General features: G+C 37.2%; 1 long non-coding RNA gene and 1 pseudogene across 1 annotated transcript in view; one reads left to right on the top strand and one right to left on the bottom strand.

Moving 5' to 3' along the window:
• Positions 1-23292, bottom strand: part of LOC103675854 — a 407534-nt gene that overhangs the window by 246840 nt on the left and 137402 nt on the right. The window lies entirely within an intron of this gene.
• Positions 429-1311, top strand: LOC121102251 (annotated as a pseudogene).

The raw sequence follows: 23292 nt of genomic DNA on the forward strand, positions 1-23292 counted from the left end.
TATATATATATGAACATGTGGTATTATATATATATATACATATATATATGTATATATATATATATATTTGCAACGAAATATTATCAGCCATTAAGAAAAGAAGAAATCTTGTCCTTTCTGACAACGTGCATGAACACTAAGGGCATTACAGTAAGGCAGACAAAGACAAATATCATGTAATCTCATTTATATGTGGAATCTAAAAACAAAACAGTGATTGCAGGTAAGATAAAAAAGCAAGACCCAATTATATGCCATCTATAAGACACAAAAATATTAAGATATAGATAATATTAAATTTAATGGGTGGGAAAGGATACACATAAAAATACTAATCAAACCGAAACTGGACTTTCCATGCTACCCAGACAGAGGTACATATAACATTGTTCCGCATCCTTGTTGTAACTTAAAGGGAAACCTTCACAATGTCTGGAGCCCTTGATGTCCTAGAAATGAGGGAGGACAATGTCCTAAAATTCTTTGCAGCAGGAACCCATTTATGTCGTGCCAACCTTGACTTCCAAATGGAACAGGACCTCTAAAAAAAAATGAGAGTATCCAGCTCATAAATCTGAAGAGAACCTGGGAGAAGCTTCTGATGGCAGCTTGTGCCAGTATTGCCACTGAAAACCCAGCTGATGTCAGTGTCATATCATCTAGGAATACTGGCCAGTGAGCTGTGCTCAAGTTTGCTGCTGCTCCTGGAGCCACTCCTATTGCTGGTCGCTTCACTCCTGGAACCTTCATTAACCCAGATCCAGGCAGCCTTCTGGGAGCCAAGACTACTGGTGGTTACTGATCCCGAGGCAGACCACCAGCCTCTCAGAGCTATCTTATGTTAACCTGCCTACCATCGCTCTGGGTAACACAGACTCTCCTTTGTGCTATGTGGACATCGCCATCCCTTGTAGCAACGAGGGAGCTCACCACTCAGTGGGCCTGATATGGTGGATGCTGGCCCAGGAAGTTCTGTGCACGTGTGTCACCATTTCCCTTGAACACCCATGGGAGGTCATGGCTGATGTCTACTTCTACAAAGATCCTGAAGCGATTACAAAGTAAGAGCAGGTCAATGCTGAAAAGGCTATGACCAAGGAGTTTCAAAGTCAATGGACAGCCCTAGCTCCTGAGTTCACCGCTACTCAGCCTGAAGTCACAGACTGGTCTGAAGGCATGCAAGGTGCCCTCTGTGCTTATTCGCAGTTCCCTGCTGAAGACTGGAGCGCTCAGCCTGCCACTGAAGACTGGTTCACAGCTCCCACTGCTCAGGCCAATGAATGGGTAGGAACAACCACTGAATGTTCTTAAGCTGCTCTTCCACAAAGGCAAACAAAATGGAGAGAATTGACAGAAAGTGAACAGTTTCAAAAAAGAAGGAAGGAAGGAAGGAAGGAAGGAAGGAAGGAAGGAAAAGAAAGAAAGAAGGAAGGGAGGGAGAAAGAAAGAAAGATAGAATGACTATATTAATACCCTAAAAAGATAGATTTTAGAGCAAGGAATAATACCAGGGATGAAGAAGGTAATTTCACAATGAGAGGTAAATCTATCAAGTAAATCTAACAATACTAAATGTATATGCACTTAATAACACAGCTTCAAAATACTAAATACTAAAACAATATAATACATATGAAACAATACTGATATAACTGAGGGGAGCAATTTTGAAAATCCACAATTATAGTTGGAGAGTTCAACAGCTCTGTTTCAATAGTTGAGAAAACACGTATACAGAAAACAACAAAAATATAAAAGATGTGGGTAACTACTGAAATTTTTACCTAATTGATATTTATAAAACACTCTGCCTAACAGCAGCAGGATACATATTCTTTTCAAGCGCTCATGGAATATTTACCAGGAAAGGACATATTCTGAGTCAGAAAATAAGTCTCATAACTTTAAATCAATTAAAATCATAAAAAGTTTGTTCTTTGACCACAATGATATTATATCTGAATGTAATAATAGATAACTCTATGGAAAATCTACAAATACTTGGAAATCAATCAGTATACTTCAAACAAACCACGGGTCAAAGAAGAATTCATGAATGAAATAGGAAAATATCTTGAGGTTAAATAAAAGCAAAAACCACAATATGTCAAAAGTTGTGGGATGCAACTAACAGTGCTTAAAAGTTAATTTAAAGCATTAGCTACTTATATTAGAAAAGAACAAAGATTTCAAACAGAGGATCTAAGTGTCTACATTAAGAAACTAGAAAAAGAGGAGTAAATAAAGCACCATAGTAAACAAAAGAAGAAAATTAAGGACCAGAGCAAATACCAAAGATATAAAGAAAACAGCAAAACAGTAGAGAAAATCAATAAAAACAAAACCTGATTCTTTGAAAGTATTAATAAAATTGATAAAACTCTTGCCCAGGTGTTGGTAAACTATGGCCAATGGACCAAGTCTAGTCTGTAACCTGATTTTGTATACTCTGCAAGCTACAAATACTTTTTACATTTTTAAAAGATATTCAAGAAGAGGTGGAGGGTGGCAATGAGAAGAAAGAAAAAGCCTAAAATAGTTATGACTTGACATCTTAGAGAAAAAAGTTTACCAGTCTCTGATCTAGCCAGACAGACATATTATTACAGATCCCACTGACATTAAATAGATAATTGGGAATATTATGAACATCTTCTTCCAATAAGCTCAACAATTTAGAATTAGTATTATTTCTTCCTTAAATGTTTAGTAGAATTAACTATTGAAGCTGGACATAAAGTTCTCGTCATGGGAAGATTTTTCTTTCTTTCTTTTTTTTTTTAAAGATTTTATTTATTTATTTGACAGAGAGAGACAGCAAGAGAGGGAACACAAGCAGGGGGAGTGGGAGAGGAAGAAGCAGGCTCCTAGTGGAGGAGCCTGTTGTGGGGCTTGATCCCAGAGCACTGGGATCATGCTCTGAGCCGAAGGCAGATGCTTAACGACTGCACCACCCAGGCACCCCAATTTTTCTTTAAACTACAAATTCGATGTCTTTAATAGATATTCTGATTTTAAATTTATTTGAAAAATTTTTTGAAAGACATGAACTATTGAAGCTCACTCAAAAAAAAGGGGGGGGAGGAAATAAATTATTTGAACATCTGTTAATTCTACTAAACATTTAAGGAAGAAATAACACTAATACTACATAAACTCCTAGAAAATAGAAGAGTATGGAATTCCTTTCAACTCATCTCTAAGATCAGGATTACCCTGATCCAATACTAAAGATATTATAAGAAAAAATTAATATAATAATATAAGAATATTAAGATAATGTACCAAGTCTAAGTGTTAGTCATTTTAAGAATTCAAGGATTGTTTAATGTTGAAGACTCAGTTATTGTAAATTCAGTGAATTAACAAACTATAATGAAGGATCACTAGAGGGGGGATATGGTCAGTTGCTTGATGGGCATGAAGTTACAGTTATACAGAAGGAGGAAGTTCCAGACATCTGCTATAGAACATGGTGCCTGGCATTAACAGTAAGATATTGTACACTTAAAAATTTGTTAAGAGGGTAGATCTTATGTTAAGTGTTCCTACCACCAAGCAAAATATGAACACAAGAAAACTTTTGGAAACGATGAACATGTTTATTACCTTGATTATGGTGATGGTAACACAAGTGTATACATATGTCCAAACTCATCAAATTGCATATATTAATTATGTGCAATTTTCTGTATATCACTTATACCTCAATAAAGCTGGGAAGAAAAAGGATATATTACATAGTCTTCTCAAGACACACACACACACACACACACACACACACACACACACACAAACCTAAGAAATTTAACACCCATTTTTGATAAAAACTTTCAGTAATTTAGAAATAATATAAAATTCTCTTAACCTACTAAGGGACATACACAAAAAATGTGCAGCTAATAGTGTAAGGACGGACATATATTACTTCTACTGGATAGAGAGCCCATAAAGAGATCTACACATACAGCAGCAATTGATTTTCAACATGATCTGAGATAAATCAATCAGGAAAGAGTAGTCTTTCCAACAAATGATGCTGGAAAAAAAATGGACATCCATATGCAAAACTATGAACCCATTCCATTTATTTTATATCATCTACAAAAATTAATCATAAATGTATTCTAAATTGGGGCCCCTGGGTGACTCAGTTGGTTGAGAGTCCAACCCTTGATGTAGGCTCACATCATGATCTCAGGGTCATGGGTTCAAGCCCCACATCAGGCTCCGCACTCAGGGGGGAGTCTCCTTGAGATCTGCTCTCCCCCCTCCCTCTGCCCCTTCCCTGACTCTCAATAAATAAATAAATAAATAAATAAATAAATAAAATCTTTTAAAAATGTATCCCAAATCAATAAGTAAGCACTAATACTATAACACTTCTGGGAAAAAATACAAGAGAAAATCATTGTCATCTTGAGTTAGTAAAAAATTTCTTGAGTATGATACCAAAAGCATGAGCTATAAAATAATTTAAAAGCTTAAGTTCTAAACTGAGACTTCTAAATTTAAGAAGTCAGACACAAAGACTATCTACTGTATGATTCCATTTATATAACATCCTAGAAAAGGCAAAATTATAGTGACAAAAGCACATGCAGGAGCTGGGGTTTGGGGAAAAGTAATTAGTGCAAAAGGGAATATTTTTGAGGTGATAATGTTCTATAACCTAATTGTAATGGTGAATACACAATTGCATACATTTGTCGAAAATTGGAGGTACGGGGCGCCTGGGTGGCTCAGTCAGTTAAGCGTCTGACTCTTGGTTTTGCCTCGGTCATGATCTCAGGGTCGTGAGATGGAGCCCCACCTTGGGCTCTGCACTGAGCATGGAGTCTGATGGAGATTCTCTCTCTCACTTTCCCTCTGCCCCTCCCCACCCCACATTCACTTGCTCGCTTTTTCTCTCCAATCAATCAATCAATCTTTAAAAAGGGGGACATACAGGCTTCTGGTTATGGAATGAATAAGTCATGGGGATGAAGCACAGCATAAGAAATGTAGTCAGTGGTATTACAGTAGCACTGTATGGTGACAGATGGCAGCTATACTTGTGAGCACAGTGTAATGTACAGAGTTGTTGAATCACTATGTTGTACACATGAAACTAATGTAACATTGTGTGTCAACTATACATCAATTAAAGAAATGTAAAAAAAGTATCAAAATGTATATTTAGATTAGTTTTCTTGCATCTAAAATACAGACAACAAATCTTTTTTTTTAAAGATACTTCTAAATAAGATACTTCAATAAAATATGAATATGGAAAAGTGCATTAGTATTTCTTGGACACCTCCAAAATTCTGTAAACTTGAAAACTATAGTCTGACCTAAGGTTCTATCTTTTGAGTTTCAAATAAAGCCACTTGTTTTGTTTGCTTTGTTAGAATGAAATATGGAGTGAACATATTATGGGGGAGCAGAAAACAGTTAATAAGCCACTCACATAATGAATGTCCACTTCATAGGAAAGAAAAGCTCAGGCCATAAAAAAGAGGGAAATCCTGCCATTCGCAACAAATGGATGGATCTTGAGGACATTATCCTAAGTGAGATAAGTCAGACAGAGAAAGACAAATACCATATGACCTCACTTACATGTGGCATCTAAAGAAACCACTCAGAGAAACAGATCAGTTAGTGGTTGCCAGAGGTGGGAGGTAGGATTGGTGAAGGTTATGAAAGAAGCAGTTTTAAAATAAATAAGGCCTGCCGATGTAATGTACAAGCACGGTGACTCAAGTTAACAACACTGTATCATATTTTTGGAAGCTGCTAAGGGAGCGGATCTTAAAAGTTATCATCACAGAAAATGTTGTAACCATGTGAAGTGATGGATGGTAACTAAACTTACTATGGTGATCATTTTACAATTTATAGAAATATCAAATAATTATGTTGTACATCTAGAACTTATACAATGTTATAGATGTTGATTATATCTCAATAAAACCGGACGGGAAAAAAAGTCTCAGAGAGATTAAGCAACTTTCATAGGAAAGCAAACTGTAGGTAGCAGAGGTGATAATCTGATCCAGCCTAAGTTTTCTAGAACTGAGCTGGCACTCTTCCCTCTTCATTATGCTGCCTTCACATGATCAAGACATCTAAAAAGATGAGGCATAATAGCTTTCAAAACTGAATTTTCTTTAATTTAGGGCATAGATGGGGGAAAGAAATATTTTAAGTGCAGAAGCAACATAAGGACATTAAAATCATATAAAATTAGAATAAGACCTCTCTTCTGCAATTTATCCACAAACAGCCTTTGGAGAGCTCAACCTCCCTGGGAGTCAGTTCCTCTCCTGAAAAACTGAAGTAATGATGTATGTCTTGCAAGATTATTATGATGTTGGGAGGCATACTATGTATAGCTTTGTGTATCCCCTTAACAAGCAGTCAAGTCAACTGTATATCTTTGCACACTTAGTGAAGTGGAGGTGTTTTCTGTTAAAATAAATTTTGGAATGTGGGTTAAATAGGTTTCTTCACATCAAGATTTCTTAGAGCCTTCAATATAGAATATTCATTTTTAATTTCCAGGAAGGGAAATTTGCATAAGTTATTTCTTGTATTTTTTTTACCACGAAATAATTTTTCCATGCTACACAAATTGTAAGACTCTGCCTTCTAAAAAGTCACATGCCTTTCTAATTTTTTGTCCAATGTTTTCTAGCCTGTGCGTCTTAAGTGCTCAAACAATTAAAGGTTATAGTTAGAGGCATGAGCTTTATAGTCCAATCCAGGAGTTCAAATTTCTGCCGCATCACTTCCTAACCATGTGATCTGGGCTCACTATAACTCCGTTTCCGCATCTGTAAAATGAAGATAATAGCCTCATGTAAAGGGTTATTGTAGAGATTAAATGAGTTCACAAATGTTGAGCATTTGGCACAATGCCTAGCACATCATAAGCACTCAATAATTGTTATTTATCACCCAGCTTTGGTGTTTTGAGTTAGGAAGAGCCTGCAGTTCAAAGTAGCCACAAAGAGAAATTGAACTGATTAGTGCTGCTCAAATAAGCAATGACTCTTCCCCTGAATACGTGGGTACCTGCCTGCTGACCGCACCCCACTTGTTGCATGCTCAGGGTATGCCTGGGCAGGAGACCCAGCACATTCACAACTACCTTAGGCATGAAGAAAAAATTTCATGCCTGTGGGGCTACCCAGTTACCTTCTAGCCAGGATGTGACCTCCATGGTCTCCATGATGACACGATATTATTGGATAGACTTTGCTTTCTAGCTAACTGGAAGGAGTTCAGAGGAGGGCAGCCAAGTTAATGAAAGGTTTGGAAATGAAATCGTATGAGAGCAGATGAAAAACCTGGGCATGTTCAGTCTGGAGAACAGGCAAAGCAGCAGCAGAGGCGCACGGTGACATGGAGAAGACAGAGTCATTATTCTCGGTTATGAATGAGGTTACTGCAGATGAAATGGGGTTTAGATTTGCCCAGAAACATTTTGGAGAAAATGAATACACTTCACAATGAAGTGTAAGACAATATAGGAGATGCCTAGGATGATTATTAAATTATTTTCAAGGGGAATGCCTAGGACCACCATAATTGCCCAATTGGTCTCTTGAAGTAAATTGAAGATAAACCAACCATACAAGAATGGAAAAGATTGACTAGATGTAGCAGGCAGGTTTTGTTAGTTGTAAAGAGCACCTCATCTGGCCAACATTTTGCAGAACAGAATTTTAATAGGACATAAGGTGGATGAAGTACGGAGTTTGAAAGTAGACAGCAACTGAGGCAGCTCTTAGAGGTCCAGGCGGCAGGAATCAATGGACAATTTCTTCAGAGTGTCAATTCAAGATTCAAAGTCCCCAAAGAAAGTCTGGTTGGCTTAGTCTAGCCATATATCCACCCCTTCCTTACACTTGAACAGAGATTTGATTGACAATTACGTCAAAAAAGAGGTATGAAAATTAATGATATTACCAAAAGAAGGTAAAATAGATGCTAGGTAGAAAAACAAACAAACAAAGCCCACTCTGTTCTGTGAATTCATATTAAGCTAATAACTTTTATTAATGTATTAATTTATTTTTATTTATTTATTTTTATTAATTTATCAAGTACTTATATAAAATGTGAGAACAATGAGTCTTAGAGGGTTTTAAAAGGAACTTGTCTAAGGTCATAGAGCTAATAATTGGTGTTGGAGGAACTCAGTTTGTAAATTAATACACCATACTGCTTTCCTTTTCATGCTTTTCATAATCTCTGTTACCACTGCCGTTCCTTAAAGCAGGTGTGATCCACGAGCCTGAGACCAGGACCGGAGCTGAAACCAAGAGTCGGAAGCTCAACCGATTCAGCCACGCAAGTACCCCCAAACCAAATGTTTTAAAAGGAGTGGTATGAAGTGAGGTCTCTTTCTATCCTGTTCTGTACAACCAGACTATAACTCTCTTGCGTAGGAGCCATGTCCCACTTCTGCTTCTTGGTAGCCACTGTAAACAATGGGCCTTTAATTATGTGGATAAAAGCAAATAAAATGAAGATAGGATTATGACTTTGGCTTTACTTGTTTTATATCTAGGTTAACCCTCCTACTTTTGTGGCCTATAATCTCTCTCTTTTTTTAAAAAATTTTATTTAGAGAGTGAGAGAGAGAGAGAGAGAGAGAACGTGTGTGCAAGCAAGTGGGGGGAGGGGAAGACGGAGAGGGAGAAAGAATCTCAAGCGGACTGTGTTGAGCACAGAGCTCAGCTTGGGGCCCAATCCCACAACCCCGAGACCATGACCTGAGCTGAAATCAAGAGTCAGATGCCCAACCAACTGAGCCACCTGGATGCCCCTTGTGGCCTATAATCTTAAAGATTCAGATTCTATGCAACCAAATCAGAGTTCTGAAAACTTAAAAAAAAAAAGTTATGTATATGGAGCCAAGAAATAGTGCAGTGTTATTGAACCTCAGCATTGGGAAGTCTGGAAAAAGGAAAAGCTGTTCAGTCTGGCTTAATGGTTAGATCATAGACTTTAGAATTAACCATCTGGGCTCAAATCCCAACTCAGTTACTTATTAGCTGTATGTCCTTTTGCAAATGACTCTCTAAATTTCAGTTCCTTCATAAGCTAATACAAGGTCTGTTGAAATTGTAGAGAAGATTAAATGAGATTACATGTGTAGAGCCCTTGGCTTGGTCCTTCCCACCAGTAAGGCTCTGCATTTATCAGTCATTATTTCAATACTTTGATACGTATCTTTTTACTCCTACTACAGTTGTGTGTCTGGGGACTGGGCTGGGCTGGGCTTGATTTTAATGTTACTGAATAATATTAGAGGTTCTAGGCTAAAATTCTTGTACATGATATCATAATTTCTGAAAAGACAGCTAATCTAGTCTATATCTAGTTATTTTATACCAAGATATACTTACTGTTGTCACTGAAAATTATGTCTAATAATTTTTCACATCTTATATTTGAGCAATTTTATTGTAATATAATTCAATACACTTTTCTTCATTATCTTTCCTGGGCCAAGCACTGCAATAGGAACTGAAAAAAAATCTTTAAGTTGCTGGGAGCCCAGAAGTAACAATAAGCTGCAAACAACAGAAAAAAAATTGTCAAAAAATTAGAAGAAAAGTTAACTCAGTTATGCAGAGATCAATAATATGAAAGAAAAAAGATATGAAAAATAATCCAGAAAATTTTTTTATATAATATGTTATAATATACACCAAATACACAGGTTGAATTCCAGAAGAGAATACAGCAAATGGACAAAAAGCTAACATAAAAACCTATAAAAGAACTTTGACCTGAACCATGGGTAGATTTAGAATTTAGATTTTTAGATTTTAAAAATTAATGCAATGACTTAACTGGGTCCACATTTTGTATTTCAAAGGAAAAGAAAAATCCCACAAGCCTCATGTGGAGAAATAAACAAAGCCAGTTTCGTAGGAAAAGAAAACTTTCCAGTTATCATTGTCTTCATCCCTACAACAGTAAATCCCCAAATTCTGGGCTCATCCCTGCTGTTTCTAAGATATAGAATCAATAGCAAGACTATTCTTGGGGATATAAGTATAAAGAAAGGCAAGAAATCATTTATCCTTTCTCATTTTTAATTGAAAATACAAGCCAGCTGGCCTAGAGATTAATAAAAAGAACAAAGTCAAAAAATATTTAGTAAACTTAATGCAAATGTCTAGTAAGAGCATAAATAAATGATTATTAGAGCATAATAAAAATAAGGGCCATAAGTCAACTGAGTAAGGAGAAAGAAGAAATCAAAGAATGCTAAATCTTTATTTTATACAGGGATATTAATAGTGTTATACAAACAGTTTTTAAAAGATATCAAATACTGGGGTGCCTGGGTGGCTCAGTAGGTCAAGCATCTGCCTTTGGCTCCGGTCATGATCTCAGGGTCCTGGGATGGAGGCTTGCAGTGTCATTGGATTACCTGTTCAGTGGGGAGTCTGCTTCTCCCTCTCCCTTTGTCCTTCTCCCCTGCTTGTGTGCGTGCTCTCTCTCTCTCCTCTTAAATAAATAAAATTTTAAAAATAAATAAATAAAAGATATATAATATTAATACCTGATGAGCTGGCATTCAAACCAAAGGAAAAATGGATTACTCAACTTCTGGTTAAGACTACCAGCTAACCAAAGAGAGAAAATATAAAGTTAAATTACTATAACATACAGACACCAAAATGAATCCCAGATGGCCTAAAGATTGAAATGCAAAAAATAAAATTATAATTATACTGGAATAAATATAAGTGGCTATATGGTCTTAGGAGAGAAAACTTTTCAATGCGTGACATCAAAGACAAAAATATAAATGAAAAGGCTGATAAGTATGACTATAAAAATTGTTTTTTCTGTACTTAAAAGAAACTCCAGGTAAAAAATTGAAAGACAATAAACCAGGGGAAATTATTTGCAGAGTAAATGCCAGAGGTTAGTAGATTTAATATATAGAAATCTTATAAATCAGTAAGAAAATGACAAATATCTCAATTAAAACACACACACACACACACACAAAGGGTATAGTTGAGCAATTGACAAAAAGAAGAACTATAAATGCTTAGTCAATATAGAAAAAAATTTCCAATCTGACAATATTTAAAAGCAAGGTAAATAAAAGTATGTTGACACGTTCAAAGTGAAAACGATAAATGAGGAAATTTTAATGGTGTTTATTTAAAAAACTCAGGACACAAAACAGACACTCAGGAAGTATACGCTGAATATTTTCCCCCAAAACCTTTCATTTCTCAAAGTCTTTTCTGAAAATAAGAGTCAACTGGACACGGTGGAGGACATTAAGATCAAGAATATTGCTTCATTATTTCATTCTACTATTAATAGTTGCTTCTGTTCTTTGCTTGGCTCTCTTTAACACACAAAGCCTATAATCACTTTAGATACTTTAAAATATGATTCACTGTAACTCCATTGAAATTAAAACTATACACCCTTAAAAGTCAATATAATTAGAAAATTAGTTTGTGGGTATAAGTTACACCTTTGCAAATTAGTACCTTGACTCGACCAGTTTAGAGCAAACCAAATTATGCTACATATTTGTGTCTTTTCCTTTTAAAAGCTTTCATTTGGTAAAGACAACTCAAAATGTTTTGCATATATTTTAGTTCCCTTTGCAGGAAGAAGATTAAAAAATGCCCATTCTAAGACTGCACCCTGTCCCTGCAAGCCCCCAGGCCATGGTTGCAAAATTTTAAGAAATTCACCATCTCTAGTTTGGACTAATCTCCAGCCAGATTAACTAATTCCTCCCTTGAAGGATCTCAGGAACTCCAGCCTAGCCTTGGCTCCTGGCCAGTTGGAGGATACTGGGAAGGCAGGGTCAGAACGAAGATTAACCTAGTGATTCAACGGCCGTACTCTGATGTAGGCTCAGAAAAGTAGACTCAGGTGTCCCTCAGATCACTTGAAAATGACTAGGTTTCTCTAAGAATCCTATAAACCTAAGGCAACTGAATCTAGTGTATGCAAGACCCACTTATTTATAGATTTAATATTCAAAGGATTGGAGGAGTTCACATTAGCTTTAGAAAGTGAAAGGAAGAGCTGAACATCGCTGAATACATTAGCTTTAGAATCAGCAGGGATGAAAGAGGAAAAAGAACAGGCTCAGTGGACAGTAGATAAAAGTGCATTATAACAAACCTGTGAATCTGACAAATAATTTCATGAGAAGATAATTTTATGATGATGGATATATTGCTGGAAATAATGTTCAGTCCTATGGACGTGGAGAGAAAAGGGAACCACTGTCAGGAATAAATTATAAATTAGAGAAGCAGAGAATTGAAGGCAAAGAGAAATTTCACCTTCAGACAGCTCTCCCATTTTATTTTTCCTAATGCCAGCCCCAGATCTTTCCCTTTTTTTGGGGGGGGGTAGTGAGGGGTGCACTGTTTTGTTTTGGTGGATTGTTTGGGATTTATTATTGTTGTTGTTATTGTTATTGTTATTATTATTATTATTTCCTTGTGGGGATGGTTAGAGGTTAGAATGCTTGATGTGGGAAAAGGGAAAGAAAATTGAAAAGTACTTACTTCTTAATGGCAGGACATAAGGTCTATTCAGCTGTATGTTGCAATAAGTTTTTCAGCTTTTCTCCTCAATGCCAACTGTCAACAATTAGTTAACTTTATTATACAGACTGGCAGGCGCATGGAGGGAGACTAATAAAAATATTTGTTGAGTTTATTATGGAGAAAACGCTTCAGTTACTTTCCAAAAAGCACTGCTATCATAGACCAATGTCTGTCAGGTCATATAAACAGTTTTACTATAAAGAATGTTTTCTTTTAAAGGGATCTATTGTCATGGAACTTTATCTATCTGAAAAAACCATAGATTTATCAGTGAAGAATATGAGAATGTGAAGCTTGTGACTTGTTATCCAGAAGAAATCATTTAAAAGATGTCTTTAAATGTATCTAAATAATAAGGTTAGTTTTAATAGAAAAAAAGGAAAATGTACAACTCAACAGTTTATAAGCATTTTTGTTTTTAATTACTTGAAACCATCTAAAGCTTAGAAGACACAAACAATTTTAAGACCTTGGCTAATTTTATTAAATGTTCATTCAGGCTTATAAAACATCTTTTATATATCACACACACACACACATACACACACACACACACACAGTCTAATGGCTGCTTTTGGAAATTGAAGAATGTAAAAAACAATTCCTATAAGACATTTACCAAATAATAGGATCAATGATCAATTTTCTGATTTCTTTGCAGTTGGGTCTACTCTCTGTTTTTTTCTTTTTTCAGTAGTGCTACTACCTGCCTAGGAATCCAAGGCAGCCATTTCAATGATAGAAAAAGACTAACAGTGACAAATCAATCAATCCCAGAAGAATTTTCTCATTGTCCCTCAGAGGCTTATTCCTTTACTCTAATAAACCCATCGTAGTGGACCACATCTATCCCTTGGCCTTACTCAGATGGTTATAATACTTTTGACACCATAATTAACATTAATTTAAGATGTGTTGATCTTTGAGGTACAAAGGCAATAAGGCAATGGCAACTGAACATAAAGCCCCACTACTTTTATTAAAGAAATCAAAGATAACAATGTACATTAATAGATACATTATTCCATCCACAGAAAGGAAGAATTTCTATTTTTTGAGGGATTTTTGAGGCACTTTTCTTGTGGGTTAGCCACTAGAGGGCATCATGATGCTATACGCTTAAAAAAAACTTTGAATATTGATTACTCTTGAATTGATTATTCTCAAAACACTGTTCTTCATGCTCACAACTCTCATTTAAATGGATAAAAGTGAAGTTGTAAAAAAATAAACTCATCTATCTTCCATTAAATCTTAAGAACATTGGACAGAACTGGAGACAGAGACTTAAACTCTGTATTACAAATCCACTGGATTACAACTGAAAGAATTCATCTCAGAGAAGAGTGGATATGGCCAACAGAAAATGGAACAGTTCAGGGTGCCTGGGTGGCACAGCAGTTAAGCATCTGCCTTCGGCTCAGGGTGTGATCCCGGCGTTATGGGATCGAGCCCACATCAGGCTCCTCCGCTGGGAGCCTGCTTCTTCCTCTCCCACTCCCCCTGCTTGTGTTCCCTCTCTCGCTGGCTGTCTCTATCTCTGTCGAATAAATAAATAAAATCTTAAAAAAAAAAAAAAAAAGAAAATGGAACAGTTCAACATGATTCTTGAAAGTAAGTAAAAGTCTTGAAAATTCATTCCCTGTTCCACCATGTTTTCATCATAAGCATTATAAGCCAAGAACCGACATTCAAATAATTGCAACTTGGAAGATAGTCATGCTCAAAGTTCAACATGTATTTCTCAAACAAGATGATTGCTACTTCTTCATATAAGACCTCTGGATATCAGCCAATGGTACATCTTTAACCTTCCAGTTTGAGAGAAATGGTTGGAAGTTGTTAAAACTTGGGCTTGAATTCAATTAAAATCTGGTTTCCTTGATTTCTTTCACATAAGATTCATGGAAACATTTGGCTAAAGATGGTCAGGCTACATTGTGCTTTGTGATGCATGAATAGAATTAACTTTAAAATGGACTATAACAAATTATGTTACCTAATATGTAATTATTTTCAAGAAATGTACTACACAGCGAATATCATCCTCTATGGGGAAAAACTGAGACCTTTTCCCCTAAGGTCAGAAACATGACAGGGTTGTCCACTCTCACCACTGTTGTTCAACATAGTAGTGGAAGTCCTAGCCTAAGCAATCAGACAACAACAACAACAACAAAAATAAAAGGCATCCAAATTGGCAATGAAGAAGCCAAACTTTCACTCTTCACAGATGACATGATACACTTGTAGAAAGCCCAAAAGACTCCACCCAAAAATTGCTAGAACTGATATAGGAATTCAGCAACATTGCGGGATATAAAAGCAATGCACAGAGTCAGTTGCATTTCTGTACACTAACAGTGAGGCAGAAGAAAGAGAAATCAAGGAATCGATCCCATTTACAATTGCACCTAAAACTATAAGATACCTAGGAATAAACCTAACCAAACAGGTTAAGAATCTGTACTCTGAAAACTATAGAACACTTAGGAAAAGAAGTGAGGAAGACACAAAGAAGTGGAAAAACATTCCATGTTCATGGATTGAAAGAACAAATATTATTAAAATGTCTATGCTACCCAAAGCAATCTACACATTCAATGCAATCCCTATCAAAATACCAACATCATTTTTCATAGAGCTGGAATAAACAATCCTAAAATTTGTATGGAACCAGGAAAGACCCTGAACAGCCAAAGGAATGTTGAAAAAGAAAATCAAAGCTGGAGGCATCATAATTCCGGACATCAAGCTGTATTACAAAGCTGTAATCATCAAGACAGTATGGTAGTGGCACAAAAACAGACACCTAGCTCACTGGAACAGACTGAAGAAGCCAGAAATAGACCTCAACTCTATGGTCAACAAATCTTTGACAAACAGGAAAGAATATCCAATGGAAAGAAGACAGTTTCTTCAACAAATGGTGTTGGGAAAAGTGGACAGCCACATGCAGAAGAATAAAACTGGACCACTTGCTTACACTGTACACAAAAAATAAATTCAAAATGAATGAAAGACCTTAATGTGAGACAGGAATCCATCAAAATCCTAGAAGAGAACGTAGGCAGCAATCTCTTTGACCTTGGCTGCAGCAACATATTGCTAGACACATCTTCAAAGGCAAGAGGAAAAAAAGCAAAAACAAACTATTAGGACTTCATCAAGATAAAAAGCTTTTGCACAGCAAAGGAAACAGTCAACAAAACTAAAAGGCAATCTACGGAATGGGAGAAGATATTTGCAAATGACATATCAGATAAGGGGCTAGTATCTAAAGTCTATAAAGAACTTCTCAAACTCAACACTCAAAAAATAAAAGATCCAGTCAAGAAATGGGCAGAAGACATGAACAGACATTTCTCCAAAGAAGACATACAAATAGCCAACAGACACATGAAAAAATGCTCAACATCACTGGGCATCAGGGAAATACAAATCAAAACCACAATGGGATACCACCTCATACAGGTCAGAATGGTTAAAATTAACAACTCAGGAAATGACAGATGTTGGCAACGATGTGGAGAAAGGGGAACCCTCTTACACTGTTGGTGGGAATGCAAACTGGTGCAGCCACTCTGGAAAACAGTATGGAGGTTCCTCAAAAAAGTTAAAAATAGAACTACCCTATGACCTAGCAATCGCACTACTAGGTGTTTATCCAAAGGATACAAAAATGATCCGAAGGGCCACCTGCACCGCAATGTTTATAGCAGCAACGTCCACAATAGCCAAAATATAGAAAAAGCCAAGATGTCCATCAATAGATGAATGGATAAAGAAGAAGTGAGATACACACACACACACACACACACACACACACACAGTGGAATATTAGCCGTCAAAAAGAATGAAATCTTGCCATTTGCAACAAGGTGGATAGAACTAGAGGGTATTATGCTAAGTGAAATAAGTCAGTCAGAGAAAGACAAATCCATACGATTTCACTCATATGTGGAATTTAAGATACAAAACAGATGAACACAGGGGAAGGGAAGGAAAAATAAAACAAGGTAAAAATTGAGAGGAAGGCAAACCATAAGATATGCTGAACTCTAGGAAATAACTGAGGGTTGCTGGAGGGGAGTTTGGGGGGAGGGATAATTGGGTGATGGGTATTAAGGAGGGCACTTGATGTGATGAGCACTGGGTGTTATATGCAACTGATGAATCACTAAATTCTACCCCTGAAACTTAAAAAAAAGAAAGAAAGAAAGAAAGAAAGAAAGGAAGGAAGGAAGGAAAGGTAAAAAGGAAAAAGGAAAAAGAAAAAAGGAAAGAAAAGAAGAGAAAAGAAGCAAAACAAAACATGGGTTAATGCCACTTTAACTATGTTTTGTTTATTTCTTTCATTAATAAGGTCATTTTTTTAGAGGAGTTTTAGATTCATAGCAAAACTGAGTAGAAAATACAGAGAGTTCTCATATGTCCCGTACAACCTCCCACACATGTACAAGTTCCCCAGCTCGCAACATCCTGTATGACAGTAGCACATTTGTTATAACTGATGAACTTACACTGACATATCATCAATGCCCAAAGTCCATAGTTTACATAATGGTCATTCTTGGTGGAACAATGGGTTTGATAAATGTTTAATAACATGTACCCACCATTGTGGTATCGTATGGAATAGTTCCACGGTTCTAAAAATCCTTTGTGCTCCACTGATTCATCCCGCCCCTGTAACTCCTAACCCCTAACCCCTGGCAATCATGGATCTTTTGACTTCTTTGAAGTTTTGTCTTCAGGATGTCACATATTTGGAATGATACAGTAGGAAGCCTTTTTGAATTGTTTCCTTCACTTAGTAATATGCATTTACGCATATGTCCTTTTATGGCTTCGTACCTCATTTCTCTTCAGTGCTGAATAATATTCCATTGCCTGGATGCACTACAATTTATCTATCCATTCACCTCCTAAAGGACAAAGTTGGTTGCTTCCAAATTTTGTCAGTTATGAATAAAGCTTCTATAAACATTTGTACATCGGTGTTTGTGTAGACATAAGGGTTCAACTCATTTGGGTATTTAGTTTTGTTTTTAGCCAATCTTAGCTCTTTGAGCAATGCTTCCTTAGAGTAGCTAATGCTTGGTCATTTTAGTTCTGTTGACTCATAGAAAGCCACCTGGCATCAGAACTGAAAGAGAATTTGGTTGGCTAATCCAATCACTCATTCTATACTTTAGGAAATTGAGGCACACACATGTGAACTCCTTGTTATTCTATTCTTTTTAAAAGTCAAATATTCCCAGTTCTGTTTTTTTGTTTGTTTTGCTTTGAGATGTTTCTAAAATACAGCCACATTATGGGGCACCTGGGTGGCTCTGTCAGTTAAGCCTCCTACTCTTGGTTTTGGCTCAGGTCACGATCTCAGGGTCATGAAGTCAAGCCTTGTGTTGGGCTCCGTGCAAGAAGCCTTGAGATTCTGTTCCTTTCCCTCTGCCCCTGCCTCCACTTGTGTGCTCTCTCTTTAAAATGAAGTAAATAAATAAAATCTAAAAAATAAAATAAAATAAAAACAAAATAGAGCCACATTACTTTTTTGAATGACTATTAAATGTTAAAGATCTCTTGGCCTTTGGGTTCAATCTCAGATTTTACCATTAGCTTCTTCAGGAAAAGAAGTGTAAACATGAAAAAAATACAGCAAATAACTTTTGAAATGCAAAGCTTGGAATGGGAATGGGCATGGAGAAGAAACACTGTTTTAATAGCAAGAGTTTGGTTCAAAGTTTCCAAGTTGGTGGTTCTACTTCAATGCTGTGGCAGACAACTCTCATCTTACTAACTGCTCAACTGGCCACCCGTCTCCCCCTCCCCCAAACAACCCTCAAAGCAGGGCCCTGGCTTCTAATCTGGAAAATCAGCCAGAGAAGTATAACTGGATGCTAAGTGAGAACCCCCCTGTTACCTCCCTTTCAGCTGAGATCCCAAAGCTGACAGTCATAGGTGACAATTATTCCCGGATTCTAAAGAGAGATGTTAAACCACCTCTGCAGAGCCTGCCAAAAAAGTGGCCCTAACCTCAACCTGATCAGAAGAGAATGACAGTGAGGATTTCTTTGGAGGGCACTGTTGGAGGAAAGTATGGTATTTCCCTCAACTCAAGATGAATGAAAAGGGCCTTTACAAGAACCATTTGTAGAGAGTGTGGGTCTTGTCAGGAAGTGATATTGACATTTCATCCAACTCACACCCTTCCTATCCCTTTCTCATATGCTCTCTAAACAGAGATCCAGGATGGAGGCTAATTGGTTATGGAGCTATTGGGAAAACTTGGCCTGTGTTTCCTGCAATACAGAGACAGGGATCCATTCTTACCTGGAAGAGTCTAAACAATAGAAAAAGTCTGTGTGGGTGCCCTGTCAGTTGGAGAAGCTGGGCTGGCATGGCAAGCAGTCAGCCAGAGGACCATCCCCTGCTCGAGGAATGGTAATGTTGGATGTCTTCTGGGGAAGAGAGGAGTGGTCTCATCAAGAACCCACAGAAGCACCTGCATTAGTCAATCCTAGTGCTTGCAAAATCTTAGGAAGAACTGAAGGAACAAGCCTCCTGGAATGATGTGTAGAATGACACAGAACTGACCCACAAGGGGAACTAGCACTTCTGAGGCCATCACTTAAGCTAGAAATGAGAGCCAGATCCACCACTACTTTTCTACATACAAGAATGTGAAGATGGACACAGGAACACTACTGTAGGAAAGCTTCATGTTCCCACCACCTTACTTGTTAGAAACCCTAGTCCAAAACCTCAAAAAGATGATCCCCACCTCATCCTGCCTTCCAAATCAGATAAGTAAATCCAATGACAGAAATGAATTCACATCAAGAAACGTACCTGCAAAGGAGTCCGGAAAGTATAGTTTTCATGTGTCCAACCCCTCCTACTTAGAAGCAACCAAGAAGAAGGTTGATGGGCCCATCCAAAGTACCTAAGACAGTACCCTATGAGTGAAAGAACCCATAACTGGGCTCCTGCTGTACAGAGAGCCTCATTGCCAGATTATAACATCAATGGCCAAGTAAGATGTTTTTTTCTCTTTACCTCACCTCATATTCTTTCTCTTCTCTAGCCTGGAGTAGTGGACAAGGTGAAGAAATAGTGGAGAGTCTATATCTATCTCTTGCATTCCAAGTTCTTGAGACTGGGTTGGGTCTGAGTGATGTAGAGAGGGAAAAGCTTTGAACTGGTATGAAATCCACGTTTTAACATTAGACAAAATCTAAATCTTTAATTGCTGACACCATGACATTAATATCAGAAGGTGGAAGTGATATTTAGTATGTTCACCAGCTGGGATAGCATGGGCATTGACCAGTCAGGATGCATACTAGCCATAAGTAACTGGTATAACTCTATTAAGCACTGTTCAGGATGGACATTGGCCCAGCCTGAAAGTGCCCTAACCTGGAGAGGGATCTTGCAAAGATACTGTTTAGGGAAAGGAAAAAAAGGCATATCTACCAGAACAGATGTAAAAGTTAGGTGTAAGGAAAATACAGTGTTGTTTCCTACTTGTACAATACCATGTTCAGCTAATTTGGTCAACTAATTACAACAGATTTTTCACTTGGGTTAATCCTGTTGCTCACTTTATTGCCCTGTAGTAGTCATTCATGGCTGGAGTTTAACAAAGAAGTACCAGATTTTCCTTCTTGATTCTGAGTTTAAAGAGCTGGATCAGGGTATGTTCCAGCTCACTTGCCATCTAACTTATTTCTCTTTCAGTCCTTTCAAATAAACAATCCATTCAACAGGGAGCTTGTCTGCCTATCTCGATCCTAATATTCTCTCTTTGATACAAGAACTGGTATCAGAGGGTAATGGTGAATGATTATAAGAACAGAGTAGATAGATATCTGAAACTTCCATATGCGAAACTTTCATGGGCCTCAGACACATTTTCCCAAAAGTGTAACAACTCATCCTTATATCCGTTCTGTGAAGCCTGGCAGTTCAATCTATTGATCTCTCTGTAGAGTATCACTAAAGACCATTCCTTTTGAAACCTTTGAGCCTTTTTTTTTTTTTTTGGCTAGTATGTAATACACTTATTTTTTGAGTTAGGGTCATGCAGTAGCAATATATTAAAAAGCAATAAACACTCAAACATTACAAATTGATTAAACAAAATACGTTTGGTTTAGAAGATGGCAAATCCCATTTGTCATTTTAAAACTTCACTGAATTAAGGGACATTATCTCAGTAAACATTGGATTTGGGGGTTCCCTGTGACAGTGTTATTCTATACTACCAGATCCTAGTGATTTTTATTAGATGCTCATGAATAATGAGTGACTTTGCAAAGCTAGTGTATACTGTGGTATCAGTGGTTCAAACTGATTCTGTCTCTGAATATAGTGATGCATCTGTCATCTATATTGTAGGGATCCGTGGCAAAGAGAGTGTCACAATGACTAATGTCTAGCTGTTGCCATTTTCCTGTTATTGCTATTGTAGGGTAAGAAGGGAAAGGGACAACACTCATTTGTTATGGATTGCTGAAAGCACCTGGTTTTGATATAGATTTCAAATAAATCAAATAAATTTGCTTTTAGAAAAGTTTGAAAAAGAATTCTGTTTAGCTGTGTCCTCCCCCTCTCTCACCTTCCCCCAAAACATTCTGTTCATTGAAAAGTCAATCTTATATTTTATGGTTCTTATTTTGTTTAAAGTTGTTCTCTGTTTTGAATCACAAAACCAAAGACTTAGTCGTTTCTTTTGTCATTACGTTGGCTTTCTCCCAAATTCTGAACCCCACTTTTTCAGTTTGTTTATTTTATTAAGCAGAATGGATATACTAGCAAACATTTCCTTTCGAGAAGAATATCCTAAAAGAAATCAGTGGGATCAGGCTCCAATATTCAAGAAGATTAAAGAAACAATAACCAAAATTCATCTTCAAGTTGATCCAAGTTAAATTATGATTCTAATATTGAAAAAAATCCCTTCTCATTCTTACTCAATATAAACCTGGGTTTCTTGATTTAGAACCAAACCTACACGTGAAATTATATTCAGCAAACACTCTGTCTGTGGTGACTCCAAACATCATGGTCATCTCAACCAGCTCATGCATAATTATGCCCCATCACAGGGATTTTAGACCTTAATTCTTGCCTTGTGCTCATCATCAGAACAGACAAGTTTCTATTGTTCCATTTTCTTCTAAGTAGAAATAAAAGACTCAGGTGTGGAAGCCAGGAAAGAGATTTTTGTCCCAGAAACAGTAAGGTTCTTGCCTGAAGCAAGATGTTTGAAATGTGCCATATAAAACTTCTTTCTGTTCCCAAATAGGCTTCATATGTCAGTGAAGATGGAAATGGAGCACTGTTAAAATTAAAGACAGTTTTGCCTTTCAACACAACAGATGAGGAGCTGACTCATCCCGGACACCCTAACCAGTCTCTCTCTTTCCTTCTCTTTCTCTCTCTCCCCCAGAAAACCTAGCTTTGAGCTGCATTTTCCATGGTGACAGTTACAGAGCTGCGCCCAGGGCTTGTCATGGCTCCTCTGGTCCCATGATAGGTAGGTGGACTGGAGATCAGAGAGCTCCACAGAGATGAGAATAGCAACAAAACTGACTCAAGTTGGGAGGACTCCAACAGATCAAGGACACAGCAGCATGAGAGTTAGATTTAAGACCCGTGATGCCACTAGGGGAAAGCTGTAGTCTGAGTGTTGCCCAGACCCTGCATGCGTCCCGGGGCAATACCCAGAAAACTGGGTCTTTATTCCTTCGTGCGTGCAGTGTCATTTGTGAAAGCTCTGCCCACAAAGTCATCAGATGGTAACAATTTTCAGTCACTTCCAACACGAGATGGTTTTGAACTTTAATATGCAACCTAATTATGACTGCAAACACTTTGTTAAGCAAACAAACTTCAAACCCTTTTTGAAAAAACAGCTCTTCTCTGGTCACTTTGTCTTGCACAAAGGCTTTAAAAAAAAACTGTGTTGGGAACTAGGGAATCCAGGGATGAAAAAAAAAAAAAAACACAGTGCAAAATTAAATGACTTGAATGTAATCACCACTTGAATACTGAGTATCTGAAGGTTTTCTTTCAAACCGAGATCGAGAAAATTCAGCATCTTATATTCCATTTCCACTCTTTCACTACTTGACTTCTACTCCAGAATTACAGATATTTTTAAAGCAGATAAAGAGACTTTTTAAAAAAATTTAATCCCCAATTTCCCTTAGCTTGCTAATCTCCTCTTTTCTGATTCTGAAATATCTCAGGTGCTTGAGGTTTCTTCTCTCCCTATCTCCCTACCCCCTTTTGGATTTTCTCACAGTAACTTTTCTTTTTTGCCTTTCTTAGTCATTTTTCAAGACTGGGATCATTACATAGAAAAGAGAAATCCATGGATATCTCCTTTTCAGGACAAAACCAGGGAACATGGGAGATTTGCAGTGTGAGAGGATGGTGGGAGTGGTGGACCCTAAAAAACCTGCCTAAGGGCACTGCAACCTTTGCATCTCCGGATTTTATAGACATCTGTGTTCTTCCAGTCTTTATGCAACAGTTCTCCCCACAGTTATTTTCCCTGCTATTTTCTTGGTCTGAGAAATCCATAAGCTTCTTGTGCATTTTTCTTCATTCTGCTTCAGAGAGAGGTTGAGGCATAGAAAGTAGATCTCTGATTCCTACTTGTATCATT

Source organism: Ursus maritimus, unplaced genomic scaffold (assembly GCF_017311325.1).
Source record: "Ursus maritimus isolate PB19 unplaced genomic scaffold, ASM1731132v1 scaffold_13, whole genome shotgun sequence".
Classification (NCBI taxonomy): domain Eukaryota; kingdom Metazoa; phylum Chordata; class Mammalia; order Carnivora; family Ursidae; genus Ursus; species Ursus maritimus.